The 14910-nt window shown below is 47.5% G+C and overlaps 1 protein-coding gene across 1 annotated transcript in view; it reads left to right on the forward strand.

The window, feature by feature from the left end:
• The window catches only part of LOC8052143 (maternal embryonic leucine zipper kinase), an 87700-nt gene that overhangs the window by 54242 nt on the left and 18548 nt on the right, over positions 1 to 14910 (forward strand). The gene's annotated exons all lie outside the window — the stretch shown is intronic.

The following is a 14910-nucleotide window of genomic DNA, read 5'->3' on the forward strand; positions in this document are numbered from 1 at the left end:
TTCACGTTCTAAAATTACGATCGGGTGGATTACAATTGTCGTTCTAACTTTAGCTAACTTTGCATGTGTTGTATCGAGTAATTTTATGCATAAATTTCTCCCTTGCGTTTTGCGAACTATTCTCCGTTTCATACTTTGTGTACAACGCTCTGAAAGCTGCTGGCGCGAGCGTGTGATGTGATGTTGTGGTTTATTTGCACGTGCTCGCGCGCTAAACGAAGCCACGCGCTCGCGTCTGCAGTTTTGACAGTGTTGTTCACTGAGTGTGAAACCGTATAAATATCCCTTATGTAGTAGGTAGTCCTTCTCGCTAACGAGCACTAAGAATACATTCGAAGCAAACGCTGATGAAAAATAACGAAATTTATGGTTTCTGGGTCATCGAAAAACGTATTATTGGTGTCATCAAAACCCTTCGAGACCACTCGAATTTCGGATTTAAATGTGTGGTAACTCTGTTCAATACTTCGCCTCTAGTTACCCCGCTCAATTTACCTTGGCATTTCCTGTTGTTACGCATAACTGAAGTGTTCGCGTGGTGTTCATCTCACCAGCGTACGGACCCGTGCTTTGGAAGGTCGAACACATGCGAAAAACTGAGGAAAAGTCGTGCGAAATTCGGAACGTACCAAATCGTTCCAAGGTATTTGTGGAAAACGAGTGTGCTTACTGCACGTAAGCCGCTAATATGGTTTCGTTGAAAACTTGTTTGGAATTTTCGCCCAATTAATACCGTCTTAAAAAAAAAAAAAGTGATGTAGAACTTTTTTTTGAGCGTTCCTAATTTCGCGCTAGTTTCGATTTGTTTTTCGCACATCGTAGAACTTAGGAGGCACGATTCGCTGTTTGTCAAAAAGCTGAAACCGTTAAACGCGAAAAAAAAAACCGCCTATCTTTTCCGCGCTGTGTCGCGCAGTGCATGTCCTTCTTAAACCGCGTGGCTTACTAATTGTACTGCGCTCTCAACATTGCCTTGCACTGCTGAAAAACAATGCGCCATATTTTGCGGAAGACTTGTCTTCCATTGTGTAGAGTTTCCACATCTGAACTAATCATCCTGCGACGACTGCATTCAGTTTTTTATTGTTGTAAATGTCGATCGGTGCGTTTTGTTTCTGCTTTCCTTCAATTAAGTCAGATAAGTACAAGGTCATGATTGCTTGTGCAGCCTAGGACGACGAGACTCTTTATGCTCTTAATATCGACAAATGCCGCCCACACTTTTTTTATCTGTTTGAAAGTGATCTTCGCATCGGAAAACATACCTGCATATTGCATCTCTCGGAAACCTCGACCCTTTACTCGTCAGATTCGGAAAACTATACGTTTGTGTTAGATCTCAAAGGCAAGATATTGCACAGTTCTTAGTGCTTTCGTTATAAGAGACTTTGAACTTCCGTTTCTTCCGAACAAATTGTGTAATTTCTTTTAGCTTCATTTAACTGAACAGTAAAGATCACATCGAGCTTTTTCTGAGGAAATATTTGTTCATATTTCTAAAACTTCGTTTCTCAGTTAATTCTAAATATTAGTTCCTAACTAAAAAGTAAAAAATTAATTGATTTTTTTTCTCGCTTATTGTTTGCTTTATTTTTTTTTAACCTTTATTTAAACGAACCGAAATTGAAAAGAATGTGTTCACTAATTCGAGAGTTGTGCGGTTCATAAATTTTATGAACTAGTTAACGTTTTCACCGTCCTCTGTTCCGGTTCTTCTCTCACTTGTTCGTCTCTGCGATGTGAAGGCACATGAACTCGAGACCTACAATCGGATCTCGATGCCAGGCGGGTCATCGCCCATGGGTGGGACGTTGTGTGTGTGTGTGTGTGGGGGGGGGGGGGGGGGGTGGCCGTGGCGCGGAGGGAGCTCGTGCGGAAGCGGAAATAGCGCGTCTCTCCGGATATGGACGCATCGGAAACGGAGGGACACCCGCCGGACGGACGGACGGACCTGCAGCTAATGGCTGCCGATCGACCCACCCGCACTGCTCGTCGCGCACATCCACAACCAGACTCCTCGACGAGGCCCGACCGCGTTTTCTCTGCTCGCGTCCGTAGTCGGCTTTTTTCTTTTTCCTTTCGCGGTAGTTTGTTTTATGACGGTGTGTAGACGACCGTGCTGTTTACGAAACAAACAGCACGAGTGACGGCACGCGCGATGACCGGTTTTTTGGGAGGGCGGAGCTACTTCAGTGACCACATTTGTGCAAAGCGATTCGTAAACACTGCCCTCCTCTGTGCACACTGACTTCTGTTACATCAACCGGAGGAAGCTTCGAACGGCCTTCACGGTTTTTGAAGGGTACCCGCGAGGCCTTCGTGTTACCGAGACGTTGTGTGCTGCTCGCTGTGGAGTCTCTGGCGTATTGTTGCAATCGGCAATCGCCAGAATACTTACATAGTCGGTGACAGGCTGAAGGAACAGACATGCCCCAATTTTTTTTATTTTTTTTTATTTTTAGTTAGGCGATTTATTATGGTGTCAGAAGACTATCCAGTCAAAATTTTGCTACAGAGTCATATATGTTTTTAATAAAATAAAAAAAAAAACGGAACTGCTTGAAACCGAAACCGGACTGGGGAGGAAGAAGAAATGTAGAGGAGGAGAGGGTTGGCGAAAATCACGTAAGTCTGCAGCTTTTTTTTTTTTTTTTTCTTATATCAACCTATTTGGAGCTTTTTAGAAGCCACAAAAAATGGGTATCATATTTCTTTTTTATTCTTAATATTGTATGTGTGCCTTCGATGACCAGCGACTTTGATTACATTTGGTGGCTCTGTGTAGACCATAGAAAACGGCTCGTGACCACGGAGAAGAGAGTGAGCGTGGCTCAAACCGGGATGTTCTCGATCGGCGGTTTTCGGGCGGAAAGAAAACGAATTTCCAGCCGCGATTTGTTTTCTGGGTAGTTGGGCTCATATATGCCATGTACAAATAAAAAGCATTGGCGAGCATAACACCCTGTCAGTGTCCCTTTAAGAATGCGATAGATGCTCCGTCTCCATTAAGATATTTCTGCCTTTGATAACACTTCGTTGAACGCGCAGCCTCAGCCTAGTTGAAGGCGGCGAGTAGGTGCTGGACGCAGAACTTCTACCGAGTTATTATCCTGTAACCGACCATAGTTTTGGATGTGTCAATCGTAAAACACGTTAACTATAAAGAGTGAAATGGCCTTCAGCGTCCTTTTAAAGCAGTGGTCGGCAACCCTTTGTTGCAGCGGACAAAATCGTCGCAAAGCGGAGATGGAACAAGCCAAACAAAGAAACGAAAAAAAGAAAAAAGAGAAGGGGGGGGGGGGGGCGATTAGCCTCTGTAACACGACTGCCACATACTCAAAGTTATATGAAAATATATATTGATTCAGGCACACGTAAGGTAAGATTGCTTGAGCTCCTCAGTAAGATTTGGGGTGTTCAATACTGCTTGCCAAGATGCGAACATTTGCATTAAAACTCTGAACTGACTGTCGTAAAACATTTTGAAGGTGCTCATCTGCCATTCGCAGGACCCACGTTCGACTTCATGGTCTTCATCTTGAAAAAGTACGTTCGCAAATATATACGTGCTGTAGGCAACACTTCGATCAAGGCCGCGCTGCGAGACTTCGTAGATTTGAAAACTTTGGGGAGGCCAGCGGAAAACTTAACGAAGTTCTTTTGCTGCAAATGCATCTTTCAGCTTATTCTCTGTTTGTGACCAGCTGATAGCCGGACTCTCTCTGGCAAATCTCTTGACATTGTTCTGAGTTAATACGCCCGACTCTACCGGGTTTGCAACCCGACGTACCTCTTGTCCTGGAGTGTGTGTGTTTTAGCGCTGAAGCGTTTGTAGGGGGGCCATATCTGGTGGTTCGCCGGGGGTCGTATAATATTTCATCGCAGGCCGGATGCGGCCAGCGGGCCGCCGGTCGTCAACTCCCGCTTTAAACGATTAAAGGGGCTGGATACTTGCAACCTTCATCCTCCGAGAGCGCAATAACAGTTATGCTTGCATGGAAACTGCCACGCGACGCATTCAAAATGTTAAAACGATGGAAAGAATAGCTCAGCCATATAGTGCGGACACCTCTGAGTGCAGACGCCATCTGAAGGATAAGCCTTCTTGCTCTCTAAACCGCTATTTATCTACACTCGGGGACAACGCTCCGTGGCATTTGCTAACAGGAGTGCGTGCTTTCAGTTTTAGTCAGCTTTCAAGCACGCGCTCCAGTACTTTTGACTGCGTCGCCACTGAAAGTTGTTCCTGTATGTAATCGCATCTGTTATCTGTTTACATTAACATTCCCACGTTTGTAACCACAAAAAAAAAAAAAAAATGAAATGCAGATGTTTATACGAAAAGAGTATGCTGTATGCTTGGAGAAGGGGACATGTAGCTACCCCGAACCAGGCAAGTTCATAGCCGACTTGGCGGTGGCTTCGACGGAGGATCCCTCTTGGATGGCACGTGACTTTCCTTTTTATTTTATTAGCCTCGAACCGAGCGCTTTGTTTCCCGGCTTCCGGCCGCGTGTTTCCGCAACGGGACATGAGGCGGGCAGCGCGAGTAGCAGCAGTAGCAGCGTGCCCTTTCACTCTCGCCAGCCCCGAACTGACAGTGCGCTCCTAGCTACGCGTTCGCCGGCCTAATCATCACCCGACCCCACGCTCTCTGCACATGGGTACGGGCGGTAGCGTGGTCACGTGGCAGTAGATATACGTGCGATTGGTCAAACTAGCACGTAGCTTCCACCGCACTGTCAGCTTCGGGAAGAACGGAATACAGTGCATCGCGCTTTCCCGGGGCTACTGCGCTCTCTGACCGTGGACAGTCCCCGTCCGTAGGGCTCCGATCTTCCGGACTGCCATTGTCGGATGCCTCCCGGGGCTTGCGTGTGCCGGGACGCGCTCACAATGCGACGCGGGGCGGCGTTCGAGGGTGACGACGACTTCATCGCGGGAGCTCTCCCCCGCACCACCAGCCGAGCACACCGCCGCGCGGCGACGCTGACAATACGCTGGTTTGCTTTCTCTCTTCCCGTTTGGGACGCATTCAGGGAAAAAAACAACGTGGAGTCACGTCGGAAGGAGACGGAACCTCGACGGGGAAGGCGCGTGTTCGACTTGGCGCGTGTTTTGTCTCGGGATGCGTGGATGGCAGGCAGCTGGTCCGAGTCTTTATGGAGTCGCGGGTACTGTGAGAGAGAGATGACCGGCTGCGGTCGGTTGTTGTCGTCTGACGGCGGCGGATGGTCGTGTGGACGCGCCTGTCTCGTTCGTGCTGCCCCTCCCGTCTCTCTTTGCGACGATTGTGTATACTGGTGGGGAGGTAGGGCAGCGTGCGTGGGAGTTGATCCGCCGCATCCCTGTTTTTCCTTCTTTCTTGTCGGAGCTTGTTTGTTTGTTCTCACCCTTATATTCTCTTAGCTGTGATACGTCAGAACGTGTTTCTTCTGTCATGTTTGTTTGTTTGTTGTTATTTGTTTCTTTCTTTATTTATTTATTTTTTTTTTTTGAGAGCGGGGGGGAGGCGACATAAATCTTAGTCTTCTTTGCCGCCATTATTGTTACGCGTTCGTCCGCTAGTAATGGTGAATGAGTGGTTACGAATCACGGGGCTCCGTTCGCTGCGAGATCAGATGGGCTTCGGTGTCGGCATAGTCTCTGCTGACGTTTAGGTGACCACACGCGCGTAGTAATGTTCTCTAACTTATGTCGGTTCTAGCGAAGGACGATTAATCGCCTGTAACTGTGGGAAATATATCCTATTCGTCGTAGTACATGCTTTCCCGTGGCGTTCAAGATTTCTTTTTTTAATTTTTTTATTAGCATTGGTTGCGGTTAATCATTCGACCACAAATCGGTAGGCGGTGGTGTCTCGGGACGGCTCATTTACTTAGCATCACATTAACTCAGCTGTATGTCAATATATATATATATATATGTAATCGTAGTTTTGTGAATTCATAGTATTCCTTTCCGAAGATACGCATCCCTATGACTGTAGTGCCTTGCCCCTTTGCTAATGCATATTTCTATCATCTAGTGGATAACCAAAGAGCTTAAGCGGAGCTAGAAAACGTATATTTTCTTGGATGCCGCCTGACCTTTTGTGTGTGCCATGAATTCGTTTTTAGAGCGCAGCCCTTAGGCGTCCGTTTCCGGGTTTCGCGGCGTCGCCGTCGGTGTAACCGCGCTAAATTTAGCGGGAAAATTGACGTCACGTGACCTCAACGCCAATTCACTTCCCCGCTAAATTTAGCGGGGAAAATGACGTCACATGACTTTCCGTCACGTTACCTATGAACAAATTCAGTTTCTCCGCTAGATTTAGCGGGAAAATTGACGTCACATGACCTAAACAGCAATCCAATCCCCCCCTAAATTTAGGGGGGGGGGGGGGATTGAATTCCTGTTGAGGTTACGTGGCATCGATGTTTCAGCTAAATTTAGCGGATAAACGGGGAGGAGGGGAGGGTATGCTCCTCCGTATCCTCTGCTCCTCGTCCTCCGCTCCTTCCACCCTCCCCTTCTCCTCTCCCCTACTGCTCCTCGTCCGTACCCTCTCCTTCTCCCCTCCTCAAAAGCTGCGCTCTAATTTCGCGTTACAGAGATTTGTAAACGTCTTGCATTTTTACTTCTCCAAAGTACTCGCGCTTGTCTGTTCGTGATATCAGTGAATCGAGGCCCTTGCTGTATAGGTCCCTATAAGTAACTTTGTTCTATTTCTTACCGTCTTCTTCAGCTATGACCGTACTTACTGCAATCTCCCCTCAAACGCAACCCATTGGATAGCAAAGCATCGAAGTCGGATTAGTTTTACCAAAGAACGGACCTTTTATGACCAGAATGATAAACATAACAAATAAGCATAGTTTTTTTTTCATTTTTCTACAGTTGTATGTAACAAGAGCAAATGCCGTCATGTTGCGATGATTCAATAATCTCCGAGAAACCTTTTTCTTTTCTTTTTTTTAATGCAAGATTAGTAGACGTTCAGCTCTATCCAGGTTGCATCATTTCTTGCACCCATAGACCCCTTGTGGAATGCAGTCTAGCTGCTTCGAATATTAATACAATGTAAGCATATGGCTGCTGTACCATGCTAATGACGCTCTTTTGGTGGCTTAATTGAAGATGCACTCAAGCGGGCAGTACGAGGCATGTGCATTCGGGACGTTAGCACAATGGGACACACGCTGTGCATTCTGTTGGCACACTCTCTGCTCTAAAACCCCTAGTTGAAGGCTTCGTACTGACCTGTTGTTCTTTGTCGCCATCAAGACTGGAAAATATTTAGGAAGTGTTGTATGGTGGATGACATATTTTCGTCTTCCGTAGGCGTAAAGTAATGGTTTTCGACGAAAGGCTACATTTTCATCAATGCCGTTAGTACGGCAAAACGTCGTTGCATTTGAGAGCTGAATTTCGGAAGGGGTCACTCGATAAAGTGCCCGCGTATCTGCCGCGTAAGGAGGACTCCTTTCTCGTCCACCAGTGTTGGCTTCACTCTGCGCGGTCGCAATATTTTCCTCGCTTCGCGTTGCTGAGTCACCCGTGACCACAATGAACGTGTCGGGCTAAGCAACAAGCGCTTACGTGCCAAAGTACCACTCGGAAGGCGAGAGACAGAGAGAAAAGAGTCCACGAAGCGAGTGTCCACGTTTCGAGTCCGTGTATATTATACAATACCGTCTCCTGCTCTTCCGAAGTGCCCCCGCGGGACCCACCCTCGTACGAGCGCGATGTCCCCTGCCTCGAGTGCGCCTCCCTTTTCGGCCGGGGTTCACGGGGGTGTCTGACCGGAGAGATGAAGTGTTGTAACCGTTATCCGCGGCCACCAGATGCGGACTGGGCGGCCTACCCTGGGCTCCCTCCCGGACGAGGCGTACTCCTCCTCCTCCTCGGGGGAGTTGTTAGCCCTAATCAGGCTTCCGAGGATCCCTTTGGGACGGGGTCTGCTGCGTTGTACACCGGCTGCGCGACCGACTTTTCTTTGGTTGGCCGAGCGGTCGCCCGTAGTGTGCAACGGCCGACGGGCTTTGTCCCCTGGGCTCGTGTTACGGTCGGCTAATTGTGAAAAGAAGGCTGCTTGTGTGTGGCGCGTTTCGCCGATCTCTCGCTATTTCTTCTATACGGGGTGGGGTGTTCCACGGAAAGCCGGCCAAATCGCTCCTGCGACAACCACGCCTCACACATACACACAGACAAAAAAAAAAAAAAAAGGTTGATGTCGTATAAACGATTTGCATTGACATCAGATCAGACGCGATAGTGGTATTTTTGCTGCCGAGCATGTACCTTCGGCAGCATACACTTTGTGCCACCGAATTTGTTTTTCTCTGGAGGAATAAGTAGGAATGACCACCAGCATGGTGCGATGACGTTATGTGCAAGCCGCGCATTTGTCCCTGACGAAGGGCCTATTCAGGAGCATAAATAGCGTTCGCGATAATTAAGCTATTAATTACATTTGAGTAATTAACGTTTTGGTTAGTAAATTTGTAGGTATGGCTTCAGTTGGAAGCTTTCTGAGCGTCATTGAAAATCACTAAATTGGCCCACTTTAGAAAGATGTTCACGTGCCCCATTGTACGGCGTCGGGAAAGAAAATACTTGATTTGGACGCGTTTCTAGGTTCCCGTTTCCAATCGAAGAGCGTTTTTTCTACCCAGAGGTCGTGCTCCCCCTGTCCAAAGCGCGCAGTTAACGTACGCCGACACGTATATTTCACGTGACTAAGGGGAACGCGAGAATCAAAGTGTATTCTTGCGATATCATTTGAACAGCACAGCGTTTCATTTCGCTGGCTTGAGCAGCACTTTCTTGTCTCCCAAGAGGTAGGCAAGGTGATAGTCATGCGTTTTGACCCCGGGGAGCTTGATCGCTAACGCAGGGATGGGCTAGACAGGAAACCGAAGCTGAAAAAGTCGTCCTTATTTAGAGTTCTTCGGAACGCCGTAAATTTCTACGTATTCGCAACTCCAGCGACCTATAGGGGGCGCTACCACCAAACAAACATGGCGGCTGGGTCCAGGTCGCGTCGGCTCAGCCGGGCCGCCTGAACGGGTGGCGCATTCAATTTAACAGATTTTCTTTTGTTTGATGCCCAATTTTATAGGCATTTGAACTGAGACGGCTAAGTGTAGCCAGTGCACATAAACTTGCAGAGCATAGTTTTGTTTTTTCGGTGTTTTTTTTGTTCTTTTCATGTCAAATTTATGTGTCGGAGATCTCGTTCAAAACCGAAACTATGGATCCGGAGAGACGGTAATAGGCTCTAATCAGTTTTGATCAGCTAAGGAAAGCGGCGATGACTGCAGGGTTGTTCCACCGAGAGTAATTTTTAGCTAACTCTCATGCCTCGACCATGCGACCTATCTGTCTGCGAAATCGAGCTTTTGTGCGCTTCCGTGTTTAAGAAACAGCTCCAGTCGTCTGCTTGGTCAACAACACAGGCTGCAGGAAAATTACGAAAATTAAGCAAGCGCTTCTTGAGCCAAGGAGCACGTTAACTTGCTGTGCCCCACTGAGCAGCTGATACTCGTATTTCAATTCCGGTTTCAGTAAGCAATCGAGAAGTCATTTTGACGAGCGGGTTATGTATTATATATTACGTAGTACTATGTCCCACTAATGCGATATCAGTATATTCTTCGGGTTGAAATATGACCTTAGTAGACTAGCTATTAAGTGAACTGCTAAATAAAAGTATATTTGACAGACAGAGAGGTACTACTTAAACTTAGCCAAATGGTTCTAGCAGGTAGCACGAAGACGAATGCGGACAAACTGAAAAGTGTTGTCTTGGGAGATTCACACAGTACCTCTCTGCATTGAACTTGACTTCGTATCCGGAACGGAAAAAATGAGTATTTTTTTGTGGCCCGTCAACCTGAGCAATGTAGACGTATATTGCTGCTGGCTTCACCGGGGGTATAATATAAATATTGGAGGCGCGATAGATCATAATGCCATGAAAGCTTCTAAATTTGCGAGACGCGTCCCCCACCTTTTGAAAGCAGATAATTTCCCTCATTAATCATATGCAGCGAGCATGTTTTCCTGAATCAAGTAATGGCGAAATCAGCCCAACTCCTTCAGTGTGATCCAGATGAGCTTTTTCGGCGAAAAGTAATCAAGATGAATAGCCAACGCACCGACCGGCGTGGGTGGCTGAAACTTGAAACTAATCCAACACAACCAAACTCAAGAAAAGCAGCTATCAAACCTTCCCATTCACTTGACTGCAACATTGGTGTTCCCTCCAGTGAAACACCTCTTCTGTCGTCCTCAGTCCACTTTTCTACATCCTTACAAAGAAACCACCTATCAGTTATTAAGTAGTCGTCACTTTGAATGTGATTCGAGACAGACAAGAAATCAAAACTTTTTCCACGATTCCTCACCATCCAAGAAATCGAAAGCACGCGACCATGTGTTCTGGAGTAAACGGGCTTTCAAACACGTGATGGAAGGACACAATCTACTGAGGCTTCACCGCACTAATGAACACTCAGGCAAACTTAAAGGGGCCCTCCAACAGTATTTGAGCGTCGACTTTTTTTTTGCGGTTTCTACACGCAAGTGGTCCCGGAAACCCAGCGGACAACGAAAGGGTTTGAAAATATTAGCGCATCATATTTTAATTTGACAACTCGGAAACACCTCCTCCGACGGTGGCGCCGCGAGGTGCCGAATGCGCGCGCATAACGGCGCTCCCTTTCACTTTACTTCACATTCTTTGGGTTTCGTGATTGGCGAGAGCCGTCCCAGAAATTTTGAAGCGAAATAAAGTATATCACACGTTAACCGTCATTATTTCTCTAACAAGTCATTTTTATAGAGCTAATAAAGTTGCAAAGTAAAGTTCAAAAAGGGCGAAAACAACGCCTTGTCGCTCATGCGCGCCTCCCAGCGGCGTCCGCGACGTACCATCGCGAGCAGACGACAAGTGATCCGTGCACACAACGCGCATCGTATTTTCACTTGTGCGCCCCCGGTCCCGGTCAACTAAAAGCAGTAAGAGGAGCCAGGGGAATCCTTATTTTCTTTTAGTGCTGTGACCGACTTTTCACTGTTCGAGTGAAGTGCGGCGACGGGACCGGTGCCCAACGGGACCGCTCACCAGTTTCTCCCTCCTACTCGCCGAGGTGGCTCCGGTGGCGGAGTTGCGGGAGACGAGTGTTCCGCGGCTGTCGATGCGGACTGAGGCAGAGACGCGTCGCTTGCGTGGAGTGTCCTCGTACGGCGCGACGCCCATATCCGCACTAAAAAGCCGATAAGCCCGGTAGATTCATCGATGATGGCAACCCGATCCCAAAGCTACGATGGTTGCAGCTAGGCCTAATGGCCGACGAGCCGACGGGCTATCAACCAAACTCGCGTCGAATTGGACGACCGCTTTGCTCCAATCGCTAAACTGTTTCATTTTACGTCATGAAGCGCTATGTTTTGCTTATTTAAAGTTGTTTTCTGCAATATTTAATTTGCTAATAACTCACAAAATATTGCGAATTTGTGTAATATTTGTTTTCCTCGGTGTTCCTGCTTTCATGGAGCTCCTTTTCAGCGCGAACTTCAAACCGGTCAAAACATTGTTGGTGGGCCCCTTTAAGAAATTTTCGGATCTTTGTCAATTTACACTGTTCGCCACCGCGCCGACACCACCAGTCCGCGAAAGCCACCAGAGACGCGGAGGGGCGCGAAGCGACCTGGACCGGCTGGTTCCCGGTTTTCCCGCTTGGCGGCGTCCGTTTTGCTGGAGTCGCGAATAGGGGATTGATTTAGTAGTCTTTAATGATGCCCAGACAGTTTATAGTTTAAACTATTTCGGGAATAAAAACAGCGCAAAAAGACGAAGGACCAGACGAAGAAGTAACACGGACGCAGTGCTGACTTACAGCTGAGGACGCAAACTGAGTTGTAAGTCAGTGCTGCGTCTGTGTTACTTCTTCGTCTGGACCTTTGTCTTTTTGTGCAGCTTTTAATCCCGAAGCATGTACCAACTCGACCAAGCCTCAACTTTATCATTAAAACTGCACTTTAAATATACTAATTAAAATGTAAATTACTGAATTCAAATGTCATTTATGACTTAATTAATTTATAGCTTATTAACTATCTTGAATAAACCCTTTGCCAAGATCCTTTCTTTCTTTTTCTTTTTTTTGCGATGCGTTGTTTGCAAGGGTGATTTGGCCAGCGTTCCGTGAAACACCCTCTATAAGTGTCTCCTCCCTCCCCCCTATTTTATTTTTTTCTCGGTCGCATGCCTATTGCTTACAGTTCATTTGACTATTTCTTACCGTGGGCGTTCTATTTACCGCGTTCGGCGGGAGTTGATTCCACGAGGGCGCCACAGCATTTAGTGCCCCAGTAGACTTCGGGTAGCGTATTTATTTCCTCTTTAGCAACGCACAGTGATTGGGTAAGAAGATTTCCCTTGGGGGAAGTTCCTGTAATACGTCTAAGATGCCGCGGGCATTGTAGAAAGTATTACAAATGACAAAAGGACGCGAGACTAATTGAAAAGAGAAAAACCGGGGTGTCCGCCGATATAGTGGACGGTAGCGAGCTCGTTTGCAAACAAACATCGGTGTTTATGGAGTCGATGATGTTTTCTAGGCTGACTAACTTTTCGTCGCATGAGATGTGCAAGCGTACCTTGGAGTAGCCTAAATGTCAGCGCAAGTTCGACAACGGTGACGTACCCTAGCTCGTCGAAGGTTGGGCGGAATATAACCGCAGCTACTGCCGATCCATAAAGCCCCGGGAAAGAACGGGCGAGTGAGGCAATTCACTGTAGAGGTAGTGCGGTCACCTGCGATTTCGAAGTTGCCCCGCAGACTTTCTGCAAGGTGGCTCTGTGCCGAAGTGCCGACCTATGGATCGGCGGCTTTGACTACCGGCCGAGGTTCCCGTGATCTGATCGAGCCTCTTATAGCCTTTGTCGGTTGCACGTTAAATATCCCGGTGTGTTCTCATTTCGAAGTTCTTCGCTGGGGTGTGCGAGGTGCCTTACGTTGGTTCGATACATTAAACCCTCGTCGTTTTTAGTATGGTCGGTGACCGGTTAAGAAGCCAGTGAAGATGCTCCGCCTCCGGCGCGGGCTTGTTTGCCTTCAGCTGGGCTCCGATTGCGCGTGCGACGTAGGGTTGGCAAAGGCAGGAAACTCGCTCCGGAGGCGGACACGCTACTGATTAGGAAATTGCTGCGTCGCTGGCTCCGTGGTCGCTGACGTGTAAGAAGCACGCATGGAAGCGTCTCTTCAGTCAGTCATACATGCCTCACTTTCTCTCTCTCAAAAAAAAAAAAGGGCTATCACATTACACCCTTTTGTCCCATATAATGCACCCCAAAACTTCAGTTCGACGTACAGCGCACTATAGTTGAACAGACGGACCCAGATCTTATGAGGGGCTTGATAACGGTGGCTCTGTGCCACTTAACTTGCCACTTAACAATAACTTATTAAAAGCTAAAGTACGTATCAAAGATCACAGAAAGAAAACACTCAGGTTTGCTGTAAGGCCAAGAAAACCCCGATTTTTTTTTTCTTTTGTAGCCAGTAACACGACCATTAGCTATTTTAAAAAGTTGCACCACACGGCTATCAATCCTCTCGTGAAAGCTGGTACCGTCAAATCGAGGTCAGTACGCTGTAGTTCGACGTTTTGGGGTGCGCCATGTGGTACAAAAGGGTGTAAGATGATACCTTTTTTCTTGAGAGTGCTCCTCTCGCACGCATGCTGTTACTCCGGTGCTGTGTGGACAGCGCGTGTGGGCTTCGATCCTGTTGTTCGAACTATGTCGTAACCCTAAAGCCACGCGGTTAGTCTATAGCGCTAATACATCGTACAATAGAGAGTTTTAGGGACCCGTTTTTGCACATCCGATACGGTACGATGGGTCCTTCGGTACGAACTGCGCATGCGCGAGTCTTTGCGCATGCGCAGTTCGTACCATCGTACCGTATCGGATGAGCGAAAACGATTACCTAAAACTCCCTATTTAATCGGACCAAAACTTGTTGCAGACATGTGTGGAGCACATAGGTATGAAGCTTTCGAGCGGGCTTGAGTCCTGTCTGCGGATAAATTTGTCATCGTGTCTGCGGCAAACACCTTGTCTTTTGAACGGTGCACGAGCAGAGCGACTGTGCGACTTAAAGGGACCATAAAGGCAATTTTTTTTTTTTTTTTTAAGAAGGTGTTTTTGGAAGCATTGGGGTCCTGGCATGCCACACAATTTTTTCTAGAACGTTGTGACTCTTATTTCTGTACCTGCAAATAAATTTGCGAAACCGAAACAAACGTTCAGATTTCTTCCTTTTGTTGCCTCTGGAAAGAGAAGTGACGTCAGGGAGCACTGTCGGCATCGGTAGGATTTAGTGCACACTCAGTGTGGTTCCCGTGGTTCGCTCTAGTGCACGGCGGTCTGTGAAGAAAACCTGGAAGGAATGGACGACAACGCCGCGCTCGCAAACGAGTTTGAGCTCCCGTTCAGCGACCTCACGCCGACTGAACGGGAGATGCTGCTAAGGACGCAGAACTCTGGATTGGCGACCGATGCAGCAATGCTGCGCATTGCTGCATCGGTCGGCAGTTTATGCAAACTAACGTCGCCCGATCGACCGCACGTCTTTAGCCGACCTTTCGCGCAACCTACTACTGCACATAAATGCGGCAAAATTGGTGAGACACCAGTTCACAAAGCGAACAGGAGACGACGCACGAAACCAAAACCAAAAGTCCGCCGCCCCCGGCGCTCGTACCTTTTTTTTTTTTTTTTTTTGTCCATGGTTGCTCGATGCTTGTTACGCGCCTGAGGTAGCAGTGCGGTATGCGTTCAACCAGTGACAAACGGAGGGATCGCTTCAGATTATGCTTTTATACACGGTATGAAACCTATTAATTCCGAACTAC

The sequence above is a fragment of the Ixodes scapularis genome, unplaced genomic scaffold (genome assembly GCF_016920785.2).
Source record: "Ixodes scapularis isolate PalLabHiFi unplaced genomic scaffold, ASM1692078v2 PGA_scaffold3__209_contigs__length_174095766, whole genome shotgun sequence".
Lineage (NCBI taxonomy): Eukaryota > Metazoa > Arthropoda > Arachnida > Ixodida > Ixodidae > Ixodes > Ixodes scapularis.